Genomic DNA, 9,914 nt, shown 5'->3' on the forward strand with positions numbered 1-9,914 from the left:
CTGAACAGAAATGAAAGAAACTCAATAGCTATGTTAGCTCTGAAATCAATGAATATTTCTATGTAATTTGCATACAAACATGACTGTGATTTTCATATTGATATGAATTTATATCGTGTATGACATTTCAAAAACATGTTCAGAAGAGTGGGTTTGCAAGCAAAGCCTGCAGACTTGCTGAGTTCCAAGGAAATGAAGTCACTGGAAGGTTGTGAAACCAAAATGCAGGCACCGAGCAAACAACAAACATTTTAAAAGAGTCTTATAAATCTGTAGATGGTTTTATTTATATTTTGTGGTAATTTACATTGATATACAAAGGGTAAAACTAAAAAGTAACAGGTTTTGATCAAGAATGTGTAAGTTTATACTTCATATAACCTTTGCTTTACATTAGCATCCAAATCCTGACTATCTAAAGCAGGCCCTGTTATATTGCATTATCTTGGTTGGGGTCCCAGATAATTCAAAACTGAGTAAGTAGTTTCAAGTTAAATGGCATTAGAGTACCCAATTAAATCTTTCAAAAATAAGCTTTGAGATATTTAACAAAAGAAACACAAATTTAACATTTTCCCCAAATCTTCCTTAAAGTATCTGCTAGAATGGCAATGTATGTACACTGTATTCAGCAGGGTTTGTGGACAATGTCTATATTTACTAGATATGTACAAATAAGTTTATGTAACCAGAAAAAATTAATTTAATTTTAATATGCAGAAAGCATATTAAATTAAACGTTCCCCTAGACACAGTAAAATTAAAAAAAATATTATTCAATGCAATCATGAAAGAGATTAAAATAAGTAACTGTGAACCCACATCTAAAAGTGCACAACAGAGGAGGTTTAAACACTTGGGGTATAGAAACTCACTGAACAATTGTACGAGGCAACGGTGTCTTAGTTTGGGTTTCATTTTTCATACAGAGATACCATGACCAAGGCAACTTTTTTTTTTATATGTCGCAAATAGAATGTATATTTTAAGCTTTCAAGTTCTATACATTAACTTAAAATCGTTTACACTTTAGATACCACATAATTAAGATTGAGACGGAAAAGTGAGGTGCCGTTTAAAGGTGGAAGCAGAGGAAGCTCCGCATCAGAAGCAGAAGCCTCTGGACAGCACCCCCGAAGGTGTTAACTGTCTGGCCTATGATGAAGCAATTGTGGCTCGGCATGACTGGATTCAGCAAGAGATTCCTGTGCAGAATCCTCTGGTGTCAGAGCAGCTGGAACACTCTGCCCTGTACAAGAAGTTTGCCAAGGATGACAACAGAAGATCAAGGGGCTCCACAAAATGTCCTCCTACATAGGGACGACCAGGTCTCTCCCTCTTGGAGGCACTGATAGATGACAGCAAGGAACTGCGAGGGTTCAAAGCTGTGTCTGCCAAGAATAAGGAGGACCTTGTGTCAGTTCCAGGACTTCACTGAATTCACAATCTAGGAATTCCACAACATGTTCATGAAATATGATCCTATGATCATTTACAACCACACACACACACACACACACACACACACACACAAAGAAAGAAGGAAAGAAAGAAAGAAAGAAAGAAAGAAAGAAAGAAAGAAAGAAAGAAAGAAAAAGAAAAGAAGAAAAAGAAAAAAGAAAGAAAAAAGAGAGAAAAGACCAAGGCAACTCTTAAAAAGGCAAACATTGAATTGGGGCTGGCTTACAGTTTTAGGGGTTCAGTCCATGTTCATCATGTTGGGAAACATGGCATCTTATAGATAGACTTGGTACCAGAAGAACCAAGAATTCTATATCTTGATCAAAAGGCATCCAAGAACATTACTTGGAACTTGAGCACCAAGTGACCTCATAATCCACCCCCACAGAGACACAGTTCCTCTTTAAGACCATAGCTACTCCAAAAAGTCCACCACCTAATAATGCCATATTCCATGACCAATCATTCAAAACACATGAATCTATGGGGCCACACCTTTGCAAACCACCACTGATGGCCAACACCAAAAAGGAACCTTCCGCATGAAAGCCGAGACTTTTTCAAGTTGGAACAGAGTATCCATTATAATGAAACTGATGACCCCTTATAGAACAGGAAGCAAAAGCTGTTTTTTCCTTCATTATTGCATTTTGAAAAAGTATTATAAAGCTTCGTTAAAAAAAAACCCTCCTGAGTTATAAAACTAACATGGTTCTTTAACAAGATTTGCATCCTAAAGAGTAAGAACTTATGGGTTTTCTAAAGTAAATAGTCTTAAGAAAGAGAGAGGAATTTCTTTTGAAGGTAAGCCAGTTCAGTTCTCTCATGCAAAGGACAAAGTGAAGTCAGAGAGCTTTACTCAGCTATGGGCAATATCAAAGTCCCCTTTGTTCAATAATATATCAGCTAAGGGATTTGAAATAAGTTTTATAACAAGTTCACTTATTTAATGTAGAATGCAACCCCTTTAAAATGATAAGTAAAAGAAGTAAAAGATGATAATATGTATATAAATGTGTTAGTAATAATAGTTTTACTACATGACAGGAACAACAGAAAAGGCTTTGAGAAAAACTGAAACACACTTAGAGAAAGCAGTTTCTGATGAAACAGAAAGAGCTAGAAGAAAAAATAAAATTGACAGAATGGTGACATCTGGAGAGATAGTAACATTCTATCAACTAATCTATTATCTATTAATTATATCCCTAAAGAAGAAAAAGCATGCACAGAATACACCAGGAAAAATGTGTATTTACTCAAAATCTGATGAAAATGTCTTAATGGTTTTCAATATTTATTAAAAGTTATTGACAATATTTCTTTTGTTTTGTTATCAAAATTAGTTTTTTTCTGATAAATGGAAGGATAAAACTAGTCCCTCCATGATTGGCCAACATTAGAAGGAAAAGAGTCAAAATTCTCAATATCAAGCAGTGCTCACATTCCTGTGTAATAGAATTGTCATAGATGGTTATAGGATAGTTCCACCAAGAAACTGTGGAAACATGATGATGTCATTGCTTATCAGACCTTATTTATGTTTTCTCTCAAATAAAACTCTGTGGTCTTTAAATTTTTTTATGGGTCACTACATTATTCCATTTTGTCAGTGTTTGAAAAGCACTGATGCATGTTCAATGTAACCTAAAACCTGTATTATATAAAAAACTAGTACTACTAGACTAAGGATTTCATGAATTAAATAAATAGGCAAACTTGATCTACAATTTGGCCAGATAGAATATTTACTCCACATGAATTTAAAAGTTTTGAGCATGTTGTTTTATATTTATCTTTAATTTAGCTTATGTATACAGGGGAGCTGTGTATTTGTGAGTAAATATGGAGTACAAAAGAGGGTATCAGAAGCTGGAAATAAACACTACTGTATTGTATCCAACATGGGTAATGAAAACTGAACTCTATTGTTATTTTTTTTCTTTTTTTTTTTTGGAGCTGGGGACCGAACCCGAAAACCGAACTCTAATCCCGTGAGAAATGATACACTTTAGTTGTAGAGTCTTCACTCCAGCAGTCCACTCTTTTGAGATATGAACAGTTTAAAATTTTCATAATCATTAATAATAATAATAATAACAGACACCATCAGAAAATCAAAACCAATCAAAGTGTAGAGTTGGGAAATGCAGTTTCACTAGCATGACTTCATAAGCATTTGATGAACAAGGTTCACAATAAATGATCTAAACACCCAGGATACCTCAAACCTAAACAAAGTACTATAGGCAAATAATGAATTCTAATAACAGGAGAAATAGTTTCTCCAAGGAAAAGCACACCAATTAGTTATCAATACCAATTGGGCAGTCCTGAAAGCATATATGTAAGTAACATACAGACTGAGCAGGTTGCATTTATGTATTTAGAGAATACATACATACATATTTATGTATTAGAGATAAATTATCTTAGGGTTTCTATTGCTCTGAAGAGACACCATGACAAAACCAACTCATATACATAAAACATTGAATTGGGACTGCCTTAGAGTTTCAGAGGTTGCGTCCATTATCACCATGGTAGGAAACATGGCAGTGGGCAGGCAAAGATGGTGCCAAAAGCTCTACATCTTGATCTGAAGGCAGATAGAAGAAGAGACTCTGTTCTGTAAACACCTTCTTCTGAGATTGAGCACAGGAGCACTACCAGGCTTTCCTACACCATAATATACTTCCTCCAACAAGGACACACCTATTCCAATAAGGCCATTCTTCCCAATACTATCACTTCTCATGGGTCAAATATATTCAAATGACCACATGCCACTCTCTGGCCCCTATAGACTTGATCAAACACAGGTGTCTATGGGAGATATACTTAGTCATATCATAATGAAAAATACATTTACTCCGACTTCAAAAGTTTCCATAGTTTAAGCAACAATGTTAACTCTAAAGATAAAAGTGTTTTCAGAGATTCATGCAATCACTTACCTGTAGTTTCCTATAAAATTAAAATCAAAAAGTAAATCACATACCTCCAATGTTACATGATATACATTAGTATTCCAACATGTAATAATGAGAAAATACTGAACCAAAGCTAGACTTAAATCCAGTTGGGTCAACTCTGAACTATGTATCTCCATGTCTGAAGTCAAATTACTTTTTAGATCTCCAAAACCTTTCATCTTTCTGATTGCAACAAACTTCTTTTTCTTGGGGTAGTTCCACTTCTTCTTAACATCTTTCATCAACAGGTATCTCATTGCTCTGTAATCATTAACATTTCAGGGACTGCAAGGCAACTTCAACAAAACAGGTTATTATCCCAATGTCTAGGGTCCACACATAATCTTATGGTATTCTGCAAATGGCTTGGGTTACATCTCCAGCTCTCCCCTCTGTAGCACTCTAGGCTCTGGCTGACTCCACTCCACTGTTGTTGCTGTTCTTGGTGATCATCCCATGGTACTGGCATGTGGAATACACTGGGGTCTTCTGCTGTAATTAGACTTCACCAATAGCCTCTTGTAGGCTCTCTTCATGGTGTCAACCCTCAGCTTCTTTACGTGACCTCTTTAGTCTTATGCAACTAAGGATGGAACTTCTTCAGTGACATTTCTTGGTCTCTCACAGTAACATGCCTCAGTTGTTCTCCATGACCCCTTCACACCTTCAAAACCAGAATGACCTGGGGCATTCTTACATATTACCAAGTCTGATTGCCAGGGAGAGATCTATCTTAGGAAAACAACTTCCTTCGGCTCTCTGGAAAACCTCCCAGAAGAGTTCACCTCAGTTATGCTGGTCTCTTCTTAATCACTGCTAATTTCTTAGCCACAACTAACCAACATCCACTATCATAGCAACCCCTTATATTCTTGACTCTAAAGTTAGAGCCTCATGGTGGTACCTGCCATGTTATTCTGTTTCCTGGGGATGGCACATGCTCCCATCCCCTTTGTTCTATTACATTATCACCAGCTTTCTTTTTTCCCAACTCCTTCACTACCTACACTTGACTGTCCTGGAACTTATTCTGTAGTCTGACTTTGAACTTAAGGATATGCGCACCCATCTTCTGAGTCATGGGAATAAAGGCTTGCACTACCCTAAAGTTCTCGTTACCTGGAACTTGCTCTGTACCAGGCTGGCCTTGAACTCAGAAATCTGTTTGCATCTGTCTCCTGGGATTAAAGGCATGTATTACCATCACACCGGGACCTAAGCTGTTATTCATTTCCTTTTCACAAGATCTTTTTGGAGGATTATCTTATGTAATCCTCCAAAAGGCTTGGGCTACATTTCCTGCTCTGCCCTCCACAGTCCTCTAAGCTTTGACTGACCCCACTCCACTGCTGCTCCTCCTGATGGTTACCCGATGACACTGTCATTTCTAATGCACAAACATGGCCACTGAGCCTCAAAATCTGGATCATAGGTGTGCCATCTATATCTAGATTCAATGCTGATGCAGGCAAGTTGACAAACAAGAATAGCCATCACAACCCATCCCTTGTCAGTTTGACATACAGTCCTATTTCCTTATGTCCAAATGTAAACAATAACTAGGTCATGATAGCACCTACATGTTGTATCTATTTCTCTAGCAACTGCAAATGCATATGAACGGTAAATTTAGCTGGTTTGGATTTTCCCCCCCAATGTCACCACTGCCTTAATCTGTTTGTCTCCTTGAACATAGGATTTAGCTACATTTAACTTCCTGGTGACCCATTAACCTTTGAAGTATATATTTTGTATTTGTCCTATCTAACTTTGTTAGTCTTGATTAAAACATTCTTCATAAGAATGAACCACAAGGGATAGTCTAAACTAATTTTTTTGAGATTTCCTTTGTCAAAGAAGTTAATCTAAATCTCTTTCCATTAGCCTCAGGCAGACTATTAAGACAAGGGCAAAAGCAACCACATATTTACAAAAAATCAAAAGGATGATCTCTAGGAAACAAACTAAAATTCTTCTCTGAAACCTATGGGACCAGGTCGTCAGAGTTTGTATCACCCTCAGTACTTCCTTATTTCTTCTAACCTGGTTTATTAAGCACACTCAAAGCATTTCATTGTTTTCCAAATCTAAAGTTCCAAAATCCACATTTTCCTTCAGACAAAAGCAAAGCCAGGCTGGTACCCTCTTCTATCCTGGATTTCATTGCTATGAAGAGACATTATGACTTACACTTACATAAAGTGTTTAATTATGTCTGGCTTACAGTTTCAGAAGTTTATCCATTTTCATCATGTAGGGGGAGGCTATGATATTTTGATTTAATCAGGATTTTGCCAGTTTTGATGTTAAAGGTACTGTTTCCAATTGGTTCTTGATGCATCAATAAAGATGTTGGCCAAGGGCTTGGTGGAAAATAGTGGACCTCCAGGTTCCCGCAGGTAGGAGAAATATGCAGGACAGAGTTTTACCACCATCCTAGGAGGGAAACAGAACCATCAGAGATGTAAGAACTCAAGGAAAAGTCACTTCCCCAACTGGGCCTGGGATAGGAGGGGAAGAATTATGTATGTCCAGTCATTACTAACCAAGGCATTTTGAGAATAGCTGGTGTGTGTGGTGTGTGTGTGTGTGTGTGTGTGTGTGTGTGTGTGTGTGTGTGTGTGTGTGTGTTTATCCTTGGATCTGAGACAACTCCTGGGTATGTGTGAACTTGCTACCCATAGGAAACACAAGGTAGGTAGTGAAAGCAACATTCATCACAGTGGGAAGCATAGCAAAGTGATGGCAGATATGGCACAGGAGGAGAACCAAGGAATTCTACATCTTGATCAGAAGGTAGTCAGGATCAGAGACTCTCTTCTGCAGGCAGCTAAGTGGACGGCCCTCCACACTGGGCAGAGCTTGAACACAGGACTCTTCCAACGTCTGCCTACAGAATGACACACTTTCACCAACAAAGTGACATATATTTCAATGGCCATACTTCCTAATAGGGTCTTCTTATCTCAGACTCCTCCTTTCAAATGCCCCCCAATTTACTTCCATTTAAAAAAAATTATCCCATTAATTCCAAATATAGTCCTTGTGGTGGTTCATATATGCTTAACTCTGGGAGTGACATTATTAGGAAGTGTAGCCTTGTTCGAGTAGTTGAGTCAATGTGCTTGTGGGCTTTAATACCCTTATACTATCTCCCTGGAAATCAGTATTCTGCTAGCTGCCTTCAGATGAAGATGTAGAACTCAGCTTCGACTACACCATGACTGCTTGGATGCTGCCATGCTTCATGATAATGGATTGAAACTCTGAACCTGTAAGCCAGCCCCAATTAAATGTTGTCCTAGTAAGAGTTGCCTTGGTCATGGTATCTGTTCACATCAGTAAAACCTTCACTAAGACACAGGGGGAATCTTAGGCCAGATAATGAAGGTCAGGGGACCCAACTTGATTCTGCTGGGTGTGATCATGGTCAAGGGATTGGTAGGGGAATTTTCTAAGCTTGTAGTGCATGGAGCCTCTACAGTTGTCTCTGCTGGCTATACTCCTGGTGAACCAGACTGGGAGGGGACTGTTGCGTCATCTTTCCATGCTTGTAATTATTGGGGACCCACATGCCTCCAATAGGAAGCAGGATGCTTTTAGGTCCAGCAAGGCTTCTCAGGACCAAAGGGTAGTCCCAGTACCAACTAATGGAAGTTAGAGGACCAAGCCTGCATGTATGCAATTTACTTCTCCTAGCTGTAATCCAGCATATCAGACTGGAAAGACATCGATGGGATAGATACCCAAGCTGGTTATTCTTGGGAATCTGCAGGTCTCCATGGAGAGGCAAGACACTCTTGTAGTTCCATAAGGGTGACATTATACTTCTTAAAATCATCTTTTACTACTGATTTTGAACATTTTTGAAAGAATATGCACACACACACACACACACACACACACACACACACACCCTCTAGGGTAAAACATTGCCTTAAAGACAACCTAGTGGGTTTCTTTATATACATCTACATCCTTGTTTTGTAAACATAACAATATTCTTTTCAGGAAATTATTAGGATACTTTTACTCATGATCTGGCTTTATTTTCAGTAAGTGTATTCCTTTTCATCTTGAATTTGTCGACTACAACACCAAACCATGCAATAGTTAGACATGCTTGTAAACATTCTTTTTCAATTTGCCTTTGCACACAAATTCAGTTTTGGTATGAGAAGTCTTATCAAGCCTTTCAGGAAGTTTGGCACAGCAGTGCTATCTTCTAGTGAATGGGTGATAAAGCAATTGACCACTCCAATGTTATCAAAGTCCACATTTCTGAACTTCTGGCCTGTTCATTCTCAGCTTGAAAATTGGCTAGATTTTGTTTGAGATCATTAATTCTTGAAATAAGCCAGCTAAATGCAGCAATAAACAGATAATACATGGTCACATTCTGGCTCCTTCCAATAGCTTTTTCTCTTGCTCCAGGCCCTTCTGTCCAGGAATTTGCTCTTTCAGTTTCTAGAACTGGCAGTTTAGATTAATGTAGTATCTTCACTCTTACTATGTTATCACTTCTATACTTTTTAAAGTGGTTTCTCTCTCTCTCTCTCTCTCTCTCTCTCTCTCTCTCTCTCTCTCTCTGTGTGTGTGTGTGTGCGTGCGTGTGTGTGTGTATGAGTGTGTGTGTGCATTTCTGTAAATAAATATTTCTATTTCCTCAACTCTTTATTGCCTTGAGCAAAGGCTAAATTTCTACAATAAATTAACTCCTCTATATTTTATCTCTACATAATAAACTGTTATTTCTATTCACATCGATTCTGGGAAAGCTAGTTCATACACACTAGTCAGGAATATATGTGCAGACATTTTATTCTTGTCACTATCCCCTGAACAATACATAACAACAACTATTAACTATGCAATTGGGTCTCATAAATAAACTAGAGATCAGAGGCTCAAGATGCTTCAGTATATTCAGTTGCTTCTTAACAAGGCTTATTATCTGATCTCTTAAACACACACAGTAGAAGAAGATATCAACTCCTACAAGAGGTTTTCTGACCTACAAACATGTGTGGTGGGGCATGAGCACACACACAAATAAAAGAAAGAAAAGAAAATAGAAAGAAAGGAAGGAAGAAAGGAAGGAAGGAAGAAAGAAAGTAAGGAAAGAAAGGAAAGAAAGAAAGAAATAGAATTCAGGCAAGAAAGAAATGTAAAAATACTTTTAAAATTGTAGAGTTTACATAATTTATAAAATGATTTTTTATAGGTTATAAGCAAACATGAAATTTCACAAAAGAGAAGGTGCATTTGTGATTTTCATGTCTCTGTAGGTCCTGGAACCCAACAGTGCAGGTAGCAAAGGACAATTCCTTTCATTTGTCTGTGTGTTTGGATTTTGATTTTGTGTGTTTGCTATTTTTTCTCTTAGGGACCTTACAGTTGTGTGGTACCAATACTCACAGAGGAGCTTGCAAATGCACAACTTTATAATAATGTTCATGAAGCTAGACAGAGCACAGT

General features: G+C 37.7%; 1 long non-coding RNA gene across 1 annotated transcript; it reads right to left on the reverse strand.

The window, feature by feature from the left end:
- Positions 1-265: 265 nt before the first annotated feature.
- Positions 266-1,863, reverse strand: LOC134485859 (uncharacterized). The gene is made up of 2 exons (XR_010064143.1): positions 1,688-1,863; positions 266-1,391 (listed from the first exon to the last, which is right to left on the reverse strand). It is a non-coding gene; the product is annotated as an uncharacterized LOC134485859 (long non-coding RNA).
- Positions 1,864-9,914: the final 8,051 nt, after the last annotated feature.

The sequence above is a fragment of the Rattus norvegicus genome, chromosome 2 (assembly GCF_036323735.1).
Source record: "Rattus norvegicus strain BN/NHsdMcwi chromosome 2, GRCr8, whole genome shotgun sequence".
Taxonomy (NCBI): Eukaryota; Metazoa; Chordata; class Mammalia; order Rodentia; family Muridae; genus Rattus; species Rattus norvegicus.